The sequence below is a fragment of the Paramisgurnus dabryanus genome, chromosome 2 (genome assembly GCF_030506205.2).
Source record: "Paramisgurnus dabryanus chromosome 2, PD_genome_1.1, whole genome shotgun sequence".
In the NCBI taxonomy this organism is placed as follows: domain Eukaryota; kingdom Metazoa; phylum Chordata; class Actinopteri; order Cypriniformes; family Cobitidae; genus Paramisgurnus; species Paramisgurnus dabryanus.
The window spans coordinates 36,954,010-36,969,877 of record NC_133338.1 but is presented as its reverse complement, the minus strand read 5'-3'; the positions used below and the strand labels follow the sequence as shown (position 1 = coordinate 36,969,877).

At 39.0% G+C, this 15,868-nt stretch overlaps 1 long non-coding RNA gene across 1 annotated transcript; it reads left to right on the top strand.

The window, feature by feature from the left end:
- Window positions 1-7,875: 7,875 nt before the first annotated feature.
- On the top strand, window positions 7,876-14,370 carry LOC135778937 (uncharacterized). Its single transcript, XR_010544659.2, has 5 exons — window positions 7,876-8,052; window positions 8,839-8,885; window positions 10,356-10,402; window positions 12,794-12,930; window positions 14,160-14,370. It is a non-coding gene; the product is annotated as an uncharacterized lncRNA (long non-coding RNA).
- The last annotated feature ends 1,498 nt before the right edge of the window (window positions 14,371-15,868 follow it).

Below are 15,868 nucleotides of genomic sequence, written 5' to 3'. Positions count from 1 at the left end.
CTACGGGGAAGATTTAATTAAATACAAGTCAAGTGAAATGAGCCCTGTTTTCCATTAGCTGGAAATCTCAACAAGGGATGATGTCATTTTTATATTCTACACCATGAACTAAAATCATATCCTATACTATAAGGGGCTAAGAGGCTTCATCTAACTCTGTTGAAGACAAAAGAAGATATTTTGATAAATAATGGTATACAGTTGACGGTCCCCATTGTTGTCACTTCTGACACTTCTGTCAATGTTTTATAAATAAATGCATAAAAATTGATTGGATGTCCCATTACCTGGTCCAACCTTGATTGTGATATATGTAATTGTGTTCATCATGGTAAATAAATAAGTAGTGTCTTTTAAATAATCATGCATAATTTGCATCCATAACACAGAGGAGTCGGTCTACTCATTATATATTATATTAAGTGGTCCAGTCACATTCTACCAATGCAATGTGGATATTTTGTGCTAATTGAGGCTTGTCAGGATAGACTATGTGTCTATTTGCTGTTTTCCAAGGAAAGTTAATGAATTCATGAATATATGAAAAACATCTGGATTACACAGCATGGTGCCGGAGGAGGCACGGAGCAGAAGTCCTGCCAACATTGTGTCAAAACACCTTTAAAAATGAAAAGAGCTTATCATTATTCTGTAAGCCATTTTAAAGATATCTGATGTTATTAATCCTCTGATGATGTTTTACTGAAGGACAATAGCTGTTTCGATTGGTTTTTGGCCTTTCGTTTAAAATCAATATTTTCTGCCATCTGGTGGACATTTTTGGAGAAGCACCTGTAAGATATTGATTTCTGAGTTGGTTTTATCTTTTGCCTTTAGTGATTTTATTGTTTGTTTGTTTGTTTGTTTGTCTTTTTTGTTTTTAACAATGTTTTTACAGAATCACAAACGAAAGTGTTAGTAAAAATATGTAGCCTACACATATTTAAATGTCTCAAACATACAACTTGAACTTACCCAGACATGATGCTGTATGTCGTAGTCAACATACTGTATTTGTTGAAATACCATGTTCTGTGCATCCCTGCTACATGACACAAACCTGACATACTGGAAGGCTGTGTCAGAAATAGCTCCATGCATATAGGCTCTCTCCCAATTCAAGGGCTGCAACCTTCTAAGCAATCAACCTAAAAGGACGAGCACTCAGTCTTTCAGAAGTCCGCAAACCCTTCTGAAAAGTCCAACTAAGACCAGCATAAGCTGGTGAGCTGGTTTTAGCTGGTCTCCCAGCTCGGTTTTAGCTGGCATTGCTGGTGTAGCAAGCTGGTCTAGCTGTGTTTTGGTCACTTTTTAAGCTGGTCTAGCTGGACTTAGCTGGTCAGGCTGGAAGACCAGCTGACTCACCAGCTTGACCAGCTTTGCCACCTTAAACCAGTAAAAACCAGCTACCAGCTTATGCTGGACTTAGCTGGATTTTTTAGTAGGGAAGAAAACTGAAATAGTGTAATGAGACGTTCTAACCTTAGGAGGACCCATAACTGTGTCCTGCTGACAGGCGCGCCAACCGCACCTGTCAGCAGGACATAGCGGAGCCGTTTCTGACTTTTAAGTTTAGAAAATATAACACGCTGATGCAGATTAATTTAATATACTATTGAATAGTTTAATCAACCAAAGAAATATACGCAACATAAACAGAATAATATTAACACAAAACATAACTTTTAATACTAAAACAGTGACAAGAATTTTTTTCTGATAAATACCCACTTTTATTTAATGAAAGTTTTAAAGGAATAGTCTACTCTTTTGCCATATTAAACTATGTTATTACCTTAACCTAGATGAATTAATACATATCTATCTTTTTTCATTGCGTGCACTGTACAGCGCATTGTGAATGTGTTAGCATTTAGCCTAACCCCATTCATTCCTATGGTACCAAAAAATATACCAAGTTATATTTTGTGGCACCATACTTACTGGTATAAATTCTCATGTAACAGTCTTTAAATAGGGAAAACACGGAAGTGTTTGGAGGCTTTCCTGTTTGGTTCAATAGGAATGAATGGGTCTAGGCTAAATGCTAACACATTTGGGACGCGCTGTACAGTGCGCGCATTGAAAAAAGATAGATATGTATTAATTCCTCTAAGTTGAGGTAATAACATAGTTTAATATGGCAAAAGGTTAGACTATTCCTTTAAGTGTTTATTTTAGAATATCCAGCCATTATGCAGGCACGCAATGTTCTAGGGATAGCCTCGGCTGTTAAGGATACGTTCTATCCTTAACAGCGCAGAGAAATAAGGACGCATTTTGAGGCTTCATTCTAAAGCATCTTTGGAATTGGGGCGGCCTTACTAGCATCAAGTCGCGCTGCTGTGACGCAATTGGTCTTAAAATATGTCCTTAGAAGGTTGCAGCCTTCGAATTGGGAAACAGGAATACAGCTTCAGAACCATTATTGTGTCAACGTCGATAAATTTACACATTTATTACTTTTGAACAAAGACATTAAATATCAAAATTCTGTTCGGTCACCACTCGATGGTGGTCGCCACTCTATTTTGGTCGCCACTCGATTGTGGTCGCCACTTGATTGCGGTCGCCACTCAATTTTGGTCACCACTTGATTGCGGTCGCCACTCAATTTTCGATGGCACTCGGTTTTCGGCCGGCACTCGATTACTGTCGGCACTCGATTTCGATCGGCACGCGATTTCAGTTGCCACTAAATTTTGGTAGCCACTCGATTTCTGTCGCCACTTGATTGCAATCGGTACTCGATTTCTGTCGCCACTCGATTTCTGTCCGCACTCGATTTCGGTCGGCACTCGCTTTCTGTCACCTCTCGATTATAGTCGGCACTCGATTGCGGTCGCCCCCGATTGCGATCGCCACTCGATTGCATATGCCACTCGATTTCGGTCGCCACTCGAATGTGGTCGCCACTCGATTTCATTTGCCACTCGATTTCAGTCGCCACTCATTTGCGGTCGCCACTTGATTTCTGTCACAACTCTATTGTGGTTGCCACTCGATTGCGGTCGCCACTCGATTGCGATCGACACTCGATTGCGATCCCCAAACGATTTCAGTCGGCACTCGATTTTTCAGTCATCCCTCGATTAACACCGCCACTCGATTTCGGTCGGCACTGGATTGCGGTCTCCACTCGATTTCTGTTGCCACTCAATTTTGGTTGTCACTCGATTGCGGTCGCCACTCAATTTTGGTCGCACTCGATTGCGTTCACCACTCACTTTCTGTTACCACTCGATTGCAATTGCCACTCAATTCCGGTCGCCACTCGATTTCTGTCGCCACTCGATGTAGGTCGCCACTCGATGTAGGTCGCCACTCAATTCCGGTCGCCACTCGATTTCTGTCGCCACTATATGTAGGTCGCCACTCGATGTAGGTCGCCACTCGATTTCGTTCGCCACTCGAATGCGGTCGCCACTCGATTGCAAACCCACTCCATTGCGGTCACCACTCGATTTCGGTCGCCACTCGATTGCGGTCGCCACTCGATTTTGGTCTGCACTAGATTGCGGTTGCCACTCGATTGCGGTTTGCCACTCGATTTCTGTCGCCACTCGATTGCGGTCGCCACTCGATTGCAATCGCCACTCCATTGAGGTGACCACTCAATTTTGGTCGGCACTCGATTTCGATCGCCACTCGATTGCACTTGATTGCGGTTGCCCCTCGATTTTGGACGCCACTCGATTTTCCGTCACCACTCGATTTTCAGTTCAACATTCAATAATCAACATTAGACAGTGGATTTGGGTTTAAATACACAGCGTTATCAGGGTAAACAAGACACATCCTTCATAGTGTGCATTCAGGATGCCTACTAGAAAGCCAACATACCTTCAGATTTATTGATTTTATTTAAAAAAAAATTCCCTTCGTAGTGTGAACACTACAAAAGGTGCATCCTTCGTAGTGTACTAGAAAGCCAAAATACCTTAAGATTTATTTTTTTAAAAATTAAAAAATTCACTTTCCAAACATTACTTGTTTTGCCAAAATAATGCACACTGCAAAGTGTGCATCCTTCATAGTGTGCACACTGCAAAGAGTGCCTCCTTCGTAGTGTGCACACTACAAAGTGTGCATCCTTTGTACTGTGCACACTACAAAGTGTGAATTCTTCATAGTGTGCATCCAGGATGCATACTAAAAAAGCCAAAATACCTTCACATTTATTTATTTTTTATAAACAAATCTTTATCTTTATTTTTCCAAATGTTACTTGTTTTGCCAAAATAATTCACACTACAAAGTACTGTTAATTTTGTCACCTATTTCAATTTAGTCTTAGTCTTAGTCTTGTACCAAATGTCCTTTTTAGTTTTAGTCTACTAAAAGTCATCATTTTTGTCTAGTTTTTATCCAAAAGACAACTCAAGGTATCTTAATCAAGTTTTAGTCAACTAAAACACTTGTCATTTTAGTCTAGTTTTAGTCCAAAGAAAACTCGATATCTTAGTCAAGTTTTAGTTACTACATTTTTGTCTTTTTTAAAATCAATTATTTCTGAGATTTTTTCTGATAACCATTTCAGTCAAATAGTGTTTCACTCATCTCAAATATTGGTTAAATGTCATACTCACCTGAAAAAATACACTTGTTCAATATTTTTTGTTGAATCAGGGTTCCAGACTAACATTTGAGAGATGTGGCACTGGCACCAACAAGTTGTAAAGCTGGTGGCACTTGGGCCTCAATTTGTTGGCACCAGTTAAAAACACTAAAACACTAAAAAATTAAAACTAAGTCCAAACATGTTTAATGCATTAATAAATTCATTACAAATACAGATAATTTTCTTCGTTATATATATATATATATATATATATATATATATATATATATATATATTATTTTACCATGCTCTTAACATATATTTGCCTCACTGTAAAGCATTAAACCTACAATCAACTTTTTCTTACTTTGTTGTAAAAGCTTTAGGCTATTTAAGACAGACTTGAGTAAAGAAATCACATTCTTGTGCTGTAATCACTACAAAATGTCTCCATGCACTCTGAAGATATCATTTGGTCAGGACTTGTCACATGGTTACCACACGATTTCGGTCGCCACTCGATTGCCATCATCACTCGATTTTCGATGCTACTCGGTTTCGGCCGGCACTCGGTTACTGTCGGCACTCGATTTTTGACGCCACTCGATTGCGGTCGCCACTCGATTTCGGTTGCCACTCGATTGCGGTCGCCACTCGATTGCGGTCGGAACTCGCCTTCTGTCACCACTCGATTGCAGTCGCCACTCGATTGCGTTCACCACTCGCTTTCTGTCGCCACTCAATTGCAATCGCCACTCAATAGGCTATATGCCCAGCTGCACTAATTCCTGAACTTCAGCCAGCTCCTTGTTTCCTGTCTGCCATTATTGGATAAACTGATAAATCCAGGTGTGCCTGACCTCAGTAGTCACAAACAAACTGATTAATCCAAGTGTGCCTGACCTCAGTAGTTACAACAACAATAATGAGACACACCTGGATTAATCAGTAGCTTATTTTGACCGGGTAAATAAGTTAGGAACGGGATGCCGTTTTGGACTTAAGAGTTTTCAACCGATCTCGTCCGGTCGCAACTTATTCCGCCTGGTCAAAATAGGCTAAGGCCGGGACGTCCAGCGACAGCCTTTGTCCGGTCGTAACTTATTCTAAGGGTCAAAATAGGCTGCGGCCGGGATGTACAACGACAGCCTAGTTTAGTCGCGTCAAATAGGTTACGGTTGGGATCCATTTTTCAATTTCTATCCCAAACGTAACTTAATTCACACGGTCGATTAGGTTGCCAGCGGTCATCCCGACATAACTCATTTGACTGGCAATTTAGGCCACGACCAGGATGCCGTTTTGTCCGGTCGCAACTTATTTCACGGGTCAATTTAGGCCAATTTAGGCCACGACCGGGATGCCGTTTTGGACTTGGTGTTTTTTATCCGATCTCGTCCGGTCGTAACTTATTTCAAGGGTCGAAATAGGTTGCGGCCGGGATGTACAGCGACCGCCTATTCGACAACGTCAAATAAGTGACGGTCAGGATGATATTTAACATGTATATCCCGAATGTAACTTATCTGACATGGTCGAATAGGTTACCATCGGACATCCCGACCACAACCTATTTGACGCAAAAACTCACAAGCAATTTAAGTTACGACCGGGATTTGTATCCCAAACGCAACTTATTTGACATGGTCGATTAGGTTGTCGTTGGACATCCCGGCCGTTACTTATTTGACGCTACCAAAATAGGCTATCGGTGTACATCCCAGCTGTAACATATTCGAAAGGGCCCAAATAGGCTGTCGCTGGACAGTGTTAAATAGAGGGTTAACTCGCCAAAATTCATAAGTCTAACGGCGTTTTTTCGTTCGTACGCGTACAGGGAGGCGTGTCTGACGTCATAGGGTAATTTGCATATTTTAATTATGCATAATTAGGCTAAAAACGGCTTGTCCAGCAACAGCCTAGTTTGGCCGCGTCAAATGAGTTACAGTCGGGATGTCCAATGGCAGCTTATGGAACTTACGCTGAATAAGCTATGACTGGGATGCTGTTTTGGACTTAGAGTTTTTTCATCCGATCTTGTCCGGTCGTAACTTATTCCAAAGGTCAAAATAGGCTGCGGCCGGGATGTACAGCGACAACCTATTCGACAACATCAAATAAGTTACGGCCGGGATGATTTTTGACATTTATATCCCAAATGCAACTTATTTGACATGGTCGATTAGGTTGTCGTTGGACATCCCGGCCGTAACTTATTTGACGCTACCAAAATAGGCTGCCGTTGTACATCCCAGCTGTAACTTATTCGAAAGGGCCCAAATAGGCTGTTGCTGGACAGTGTTAAATAGAGGGTTAACTCGTCAAAATTCATAAGTCCAACGGCGTTTTTTCGTTCGTCCTCGTACAGGGAGGCGTGTATGACGTCATAGGGTAATTTGCATATTTTAATTATGCATAATTAGGCCAAAAACGGCTTGTCCAGCAACAGCCTATTTGGGCCCTGTTAAATAAGCTATGTTTGGGATGTACAACAACAGCCTATTTAGGCCCTTTTGATTAAGTTACAGTCGGGATGTACAGCAACAGCCTATTTAGGCCCTTTAGATTAAGTGACGGTCGGGATGATTTTTTTGAATTTGTATCCCAAATGCAACTTATTTGACATGGTTGATTAAGTTGCCATTGGACATCCCGACCGTACCCAGGTAGCCAGTGCATTCGGGCCAGATCCGGCTGAGTGTCGGCGCACACAGCTGTGTTCTGGCTGCGGCTTACCAGCATTAAGCCAGCACTGGCCCAGCAAAAGTTGCCAGATTCGGCTAGGCTGTGTATATGCGGATTTGGTCCGATTTTGGCTGACAAATGGCATATTTTCCACATATTGGCTTTCACATTTCACGTTTGTTTTAATAAAAATATATTAATTTAACAATTGATATGCATATAATTGTTTCTATTTAATGTTTTGATAATTGTTTTTAGTGTTCCTGATTAATGGTAGTCAATAAGTGAAAAGTAGTGTGAGGAAAAGTTAAGCTCTGAAATTTTTCCCTAATAAAATAAGGGAAGGGGAGAAGCATATTTTAATGTTAAGAATAGGTTTGTAGAGGCATAAAGTGCCATTAGCCTATTGAATGTAAGTATCTGGGCTATTAAGTTTATACTGAAATATTTTCTATGTATGTAATATTTCAACAAACACATATTGTATTAATTAATGGTCAAATACTAAATTGAGATTTTATAAAAACATTTTATAAGCTGTAAAGCTTGTCAATTTGTTTACTTTATTACAACTAAAATTTTTCAGCCCTTTTCCAGAATTTGAACTAATTTGATCATAAAGATTGATCTATTTATAATTTATCGATTACAATTTTTAGACAATTAAAGCTGGTTAAAGGAACTTTTATTTTGGAAAAAGAACTGCTGCTGTTTCAAGACATGCGCACTAGCTGCGACATCTAGTGACGACATTTACCGGGCTTTAACGGTTGTAGCTGCATGAAGTCTGCTGCAATTTCTCTGAGGTAAGACTTTTTGGAAGTTATTTAACATAATTTTAATGCTTAAAATATTTATACTCTGCACATATTAGATATATGTAAACTTCATTTAAAAGAAGGACAAACTGGTGTGACTGATATAGTATACGTAATTTTTTAAATGACCACAATCCCACTTCAACAAATATGTAAATTAGCATTTGAATTTATTATTAAAATACTGAAGTCTTTCTAGATAAATTTGAGTAGAAAATCGATTTTTATAATTAATCTGACAAGGAGAATTCGGACATAAGAAATGAACTCTGCTCAGTTTAATGAACTTACTTAAACAGTAATATTTCAGCATAACAAACAAATAATATTTCGCAACTCATAAAACTGCTCTGAGGATTTGCCTCAGCAGTCTATGCAGCAGGCGGGAGTAACTGAGGGATCGTGAAGCTATTCTGCTAAACACTCGTAGCCACCTCAGCCAGTTCCGCTATTATACAGCTGACTGAGGTAATTTTTTTTTACCAAGGGATAACTTTGTCTGGTACAGAAAACGTTTAAATTTCACAGAATAGAGAGCATTGCAGCTACAGGACACAGCTGGTAGTTAAACTTCTTTACTAAAGTGCACCTGCAGTAAAAATATTTCCACCTCACTGTTGCACAACATTATAACCGATTTCATCTATTGAAAGATACTTTGTAGAAAATGAGTGAACCTTAATTATGTAATTATTACTCAACATTTTGTATCTATGATCTGTCTGTCTGTTATACAACTTAACAACTTATTGTGATTGTTTTTGTCACATTTAGATTTCTCAAGATCATCAGTTTGGACAGAATTCATTTGAAGAATTAATGTAAGTAAAAGTACAATATTGGACGGGGCATGGATATTTCTTGGGAATCAGTTTTGTTGCATTGTTAATGTCAGGACTGTCTGAGGGGTCAATTGGGGCCACAAGTATGATAGGGATTCGTTTAGGGCTACAAATATATATTACAAATAACAAGTCTTTAAAAAGTCTTTACATTAAGTAGTCTAAACTAAACTTTGATATGTAAACGTTATTATGTAAACTATAATAACAAGATATTTTATTAGATCACAATTCCAGTTTATGGATTTGGCATTTGCAGTCATTTTGAAAAATAAATATAATGGTAGAGAAAACACAATTATCTGTGGATGTGTGTGATTAAGAGTAAGGAAAACTTACTTTTCTATATCATTGAAAATCTCAAAACAACCCTTAAAAACAAATTGAGTTCTCTTTTGCTGCATCTTGCAAATATTACAATTTTAAATAGGCAAAGCTTAAAAAGGTATAAAAATAATAATGAACTTTCTCGATAATACAACACTGGCACAATTGGGCATGTAACCGTTTTTTTTTACCTTAGTGGTGTGCCCTTTTCTAGTTCTTATGTTTCTAGTAGCTATGTTTACATGCAACCAATTAATCAGTTTGTAATCGTATTGATGGCTCAATCGTATTAAAAAGCCGTCATGTAAAAACCTTAATCAATACGATTGAGGTAGATTGGATGCAAATTTGAATCGTATTGAAAGGGGTGGTGTAGTCCAATCTGTGATCCGATCAGCAGGAGAAAAGTATGCATGTAAATGCGTGAATCGAAGTATTTTGTCGGATGCAAAAATACATTGTGCATGTGCACAGAAAATTTGTGCTCAAGTTCACGTCGTATATTTACCTCTTATTTGCTTTGGTTTGGCTTTGGGGTGGCATTGCCAAGTCCTCTCTTTTTTTCGTTCAGATTTGGGCTACTGTTTAAACTGTCTTTGCGAGTTGTTTTTTCTGCGGGTCAGATATGAAAGGATTTTGTTCATTAGTTATTGGTATTTGGGCTGTGATAAGTCATTGGGATGCTTTTGGGCTAATTTTGAATGTCCATGGGGATGATTTTGATATGTGAAGCTGCCAACCCTGGCTGTGCGCTTGCACAGATGTTCGGTTTATAAAATGTACATGAAAACAAACATTTTGAGGTGCAAACATTTAAACATGTTTAGGGTGCATGTAAACTGTATTGTTGTAACCTTTCATCGGATTAAATTCAGTCGGATTGACAAAATTTTGTGCATGTAAACATGGCCCTTGTGATGACAGTTTGTTCGAGGATAAGAAAACTGCCATCTAGGGTTTCAGAACGAAGCAAGAGCCATCAATATTATATATGTATTGTATGTTTATGTATATATACATTAGCAAGTAAATGTAATGGTTTTCTGAATAAATATACATAAATAACATAATGTGTCTAAAAATTATTACACAAGAAATTCAGATCTTTCATGTGTTTTTCAGAGCACTAGCAGGTTCCAATAAAGGCTGGAACAGAACAGACAGAAAAGGTACAGTATACTTTCTTTCCATGTCCGCCTTGCCCACGCACACATCCGTACAGCTTTAAGAAGTATATATTATTTACAGGACATTCACAAATTTAGAAAAAATGAAGAAAAGTAGCAGCTCCACCACTGCATTGAATATACTGTTCTGTATGAGTGTGCAACTCAGCGTTCCCACAACGCGCACGCTTGACATCTGTTCCTCAGACATGAAGGCTCGCGAAGCACGCACACACCGCGCAGTCAACACATGCGTGATCACTAAACTAAGTTTTCTTTCTTGTTTAAGTGAACATAAACAGCTAGATGTGTCAGTATCAGTATATTAAAGCAGTGCAGTCTTAAAGCTGTTCTGGGTCTTAAAGTGACAGTAGCCTACTGCTTTCTGTGTCAGAAATGTTCTTTCCACCCAAAAATGAAAATCACTCACTTTTCTTAACTGAACAACTTTTGCAGCTGCACATTTAATTCATACAGTGAGGACTGTGCAGTGTTTTGTGTGTATTTATTGCTAATGTTAAATCATAGATTCTAATAACTAATATTTTTACATTTAATACAGATGCCTGAAAAGTAAAACAAGATGAGTATAGTGTTATGATAAAAAAAAAAAAACATTTGGTTGCTTGTCAGTAGCATTGTTGTAGTGACAGCCAAAATACATCGGCCTAGGGCTGGGCAATATGGCAAAAATCCATATTGAACGATAATGATATATATTTCGATGTAAGTTGTTAATGCTTCCAGCTTTAAAACGGTATGCCAACAATGACTGAAGCCACAAAAATAAGAGGGTTCATTTATATTTTAATCTGCGCCTCGTCAGTTTTTTAGCTAGCCAAACCACTTCCATATAAAGGAATTTGTGCTACCTTTTTGTCCACAATTTATCATCTTTGGATATTCGTTGCCACTTCCACTCATTTTTGTTTAGTTTTTTTGTTGTTGTGTCGAGTTTGCAAAGTAGTAAATGGACTTTGTACTACTCATGTGTGTTACATATAGGCCAATGTATGTTGGCTGTCACTACAACAATGCTACTGAAAAGCAACCAAATTTTTAATATTTCCTCTTAATCATAATACTATACTCATCTTGTTTTACTTTTCAGGCATCTGTATTAAATGTAAATATATTAGTTATGAAATTGTCTGTCAACATGATTTTAACATGAACCTTAGCAATAAATACAAATAAAACACTCCACAGTCCTCACTGTATGGATTAAATGTGCAGCTGCGAAATGTATTCAGTTAATAGTAGTGAGGGGTTTTCATTTTTTTTGTGTAATGAACATTGAACACTCAAGACAGCTTTGAACACCCAAGACAGCTTTAAGACGGCACTGCTTCAATATACTAATAAACATACAGCTGTTTATGTTCACTTAAACAAGAAAGAAAACTTAGTGAGCCCTCGTGTCTGAGAACCATATACGAGCTATACATGCTGGTAAACAGGCACGTCACCTTGTGGAAACGCACACTCATACAGTACAGTATATTCACTGCAGTGGTGGATCTGCTAATTTTCTGTTATGTTTTCAGTTGATAAGATGTGCTTTTTGATTACTGAAATTTAATTTAACCAGAATCCAGAATAAAACGAAAAACACGGAATTTGAGAAAAAATTTAACTGATTCTGGGGAAAAAACAATAGGGCCATAGCTGTGCTAAAACCTGACTCCAATTGGCTTTTTTGAGGTCATTCAATTAAGGGTTCACATTTTTTTCACAAGCACTAAGATGTTTTTTTTTTTTTTAAGTTCTCAATAAAGACATGAAAGATCAGAATGTTTTTGTGTAATTATTTTTAGACACATTGGGGCGGTTTCCCGGACAGGGATTAGACTAGTCCTAGACTTAAACAGTTTTAAGAGCTCTCCAAACTGAAAACAACTTACACTTACATATCTTAAAATACATCAGTGCCCTTTGTTTAACCTCAAAATGCACACAGGTAATGTTTTTAGTAAGGCATGTTTGTTAAAACTAATTATATTTCCTAATTAAACTAAGGCCTAGTTCTGGATTAAGCTAATCCTGGTCCGGGAAACCGCCCCATTATGTTTATCAATGCCCTTGACTTAGATAAAGTTTAGATCGCATTTTATGACAAATTTGTTCAGAAAACTGTGAAATTCACATACTTTTTCTTGCCACTGTATATAAAGCCATTACAATGTTAATCTATGAAGCTATAAGTCTTCCAACCTAAAGTACCTGTCAATGTTTTTGAAGCAGAATAGCTTGTAGGTAACATTTAACCCTGGAGAACCCACGGGTCAAATGTGGCCAATGTTAATTGATTCTAAGAGAAGGGTTCTTGGGTTCTCCAGGGTTAAACTAACATGCTTGCATTTACCTAATTAAATAATTTTGTTTCTTTTCAAGAATCTGTCAGAAGAAATTCAACTACTGTTCGTGCACCAGATGGTGAAGTAGAAAAGTTCGTAAAAACTTCTGCAGCTTGCATCTGACAGAGATGCAAAAAGAATAAGAGAGCGGGCCTGAAAACAAGCAAATTCAAGGTATTTCAATTGTTGTTAAAGGGATAGTTCAATAGATATTCTTTCATCATTTACTCATCCTCATGTTGTTCTAAATCTGCATGATTTTTTCTGATGAACACAAATTAAGATGTTTTGCGTAATGATGGTAAAAACACAGCACATTGTCACCATTGACTTCCATAGTAGGAAAAAGTATTTTGAAAGTATTGTGATATATGATGAAGAAAATATTTTGATAAATGATGGTTAGCACACAGGTGTTAAATTAAATTCCATCATATTTTTTTATTCCTTCTATGGAAGTCAATGGTTACAATCTGCTGTGTGTTTACCATCATTACTCTAAATATCTTCTTTTGTGTTCATCAGAAAAAATTCATACAGGTTTAAAGGTAGGGTAACACATTTTGAAAAATGCTAACGGTAGCCGCCTAGTAATGAAATCACGATCCCACCCTTAAGTCAAATCGCCATCCAAAGTCACGCCTCTTTCAAAACACATGAACATGCACAGATCAGACGGTCACATTTCATGTCTCATTCACCAGTGAGAAAACTTTGCAGTACAAAGTGAATAACACTTCCAAAATAACCAACATACAACTGGTTTATATCAGAATTAGTTTAAGCACACGTTCGGTTGTGTAGCCGTAGTAACTATATCGTTATGCTAATCCGTAAACGAACACAAATTTCATAAGCAACACAATGTTTCATCAAAGTAGAATATCTGAATCCATCTCAATACAAACATATCGCGTACCTACCTTACCAAAATAAACAACGACCCTTTCAGACCCTTTGCCTCCTGCAGCTGTTTGCATCTCGTGCTAAAGCAGTAAAGTTACAGATGTTAATTTGGGTTTTTGCTCTTGCTGATCCAGGCAGTTTTTGCTGTTGTTGTTATAAAAGATGCCTTTCGTTTTGTGGCTCCTGTACAGGTTGTCAATTCAGCAGAAAAGTTTGCTTTTCTTGCTGTTTACAGACAGGAGGTGAGCGCACGTGAACACGCATCTTAATACCAAGTGTAAACAGCCTCTTAACCAGCATAACTAAAAATCTTTCAGGATCAAATCTGTTACCCTACCTTTAAAACAACATGAGGATGAGTAAATGATGACAGAATTTTTATTTTAGGGTGAACTATTCCTTTAACATTTACCCAATTTAACATTAATGCCTTCAGTCTATCTGATGAAGTAACCATGAGTCATTTTCTGTTCCCCCTCTTATCTCTTTTCTCTCAGTCTTTCCTTCTTTTAGGGTACACTTGAGGAGTGTCCAGATGTTTATTAATGTTTTATTAATGTAATGTTATGTTTCAAATAAACATGTAAACATACTGTATATTTTTCTTTCTTTTTTAAACACCTACAGTAAAGTGTGACACTTAACACATTAAAAGCATCACAAACATTGAGGATAGAACTTCTAATGTGCAGTTTAACTTTTTTTAACTAAATATAATAAAAGTTTTTTTAAGAAGGGATAAGTACATGCCATCTTAAGGGCTAAGGTTATAAAGTATTGTTTTGTGGAAAAAAACACTTAAAAAAAATTCGGGCTAGTTTCGTCTGAGTGTACAGTTTAACCTGGCATGATTCTGGCACTTTGCTGGCAGTGTCGGCTGACATTAAGCACCCGGACATTGGCCAGTTTTGGCTGAGTATACAGTTTTAACTGGCGTGATTCTGGCACTGTGCTGGCAGTGCCGGCTCACTTTAGGCACCCGGACATGGGCCAGTGTACTTGGGCCGATTCTGGGGCGTCATTCATCCCAGAGTTGGCCCTTTTCTGGCAGCCGGAACTGGGCCGTGTTTTTTTTTCTGGCCTGCCGGATTTGGGCCATTATTGGGCCAAACTGTTTTGGCTACCTGGGTAACCTATATGACGCGACCGAAATAGGCTGTTGTTGTACATCCCGACTGTAACTCATTTGACACCATGGAAATAGGCTGTTGATGTACATCCCGACTGTAACTTATTCGAAAGGGCCCAAATAGGCTGTTCTTGGACAGTGTTAAATAGAGGGTTAACTCGTCATAATTCATAATTCCAACGGCGTTTTTTTCGTTCACACTCGTACAGGGAGGCGTGTCTGATGTCATAGGGTAATTTGCATATTTTAATTATGCATAATTAGGCTATAAACGGCTTGTCCAGCAACAGCCTATTTGGGTCCTGTCAAATAAGTTACAGTCAGGATGTACAATGACAGCCTATTTAGGCCCTTTTGATTAAGTTACAGTCGGGATGTACAATGACAGCTTATGGAACTTAAGCTGAATAAGCTATGACTGGGATGCTGTTTTGGACTTAGAGTTTTTCACCCGATCTTGTCCGGTCGTAACTTATTCCATGGGTCAAAATAAGCTACGTGCGGGATGAAACAGCCTATTATTCCAACGGCCGTAGCTCCGGCCTCGTTCACCCCAGCCGATCGGGACCGGCACCCACGGACGCCCCGCCGAGGGACCTTTCCGACGGGCCATGCCCCATGTCCGTAGCCCCTTCCCCAGCCGAGATACGGCGTTCCTCCCCTGATTTTCCCACGGCCGTAGCTCCGGCCCCGTTCGACCCAGGGACTGGCACCCACGGACGCCCCGCCGAGAGACCTTTCCGACGAGCCGTGCCCCGTGTCCGTAGCACTTTCCCCGGCCGAGATACGACCCCATTAACGTTGTCCAGTAACAGCTTATTTTCACCATGTAATAAGTTATGAACGGGATGCTGTTTTGGACACCACCGTATCCGGCCATGGTGCTCCCTGGACGGGCCCCAAACGTCGCACGTGTTTGCGTCGCACGGCCCTCGACGGACGGCAGGCGCGAGAAAGTGTTTTTCGTTATCCGTTCTTACACCTCCGCACCGCATGGTCTCACAAGCACCATGTGCTCGCGGAGCGTTTTTTTTTTTTTGCCACTAAACGCGCTTCGGAAGGGCCAGGAGACGTGGA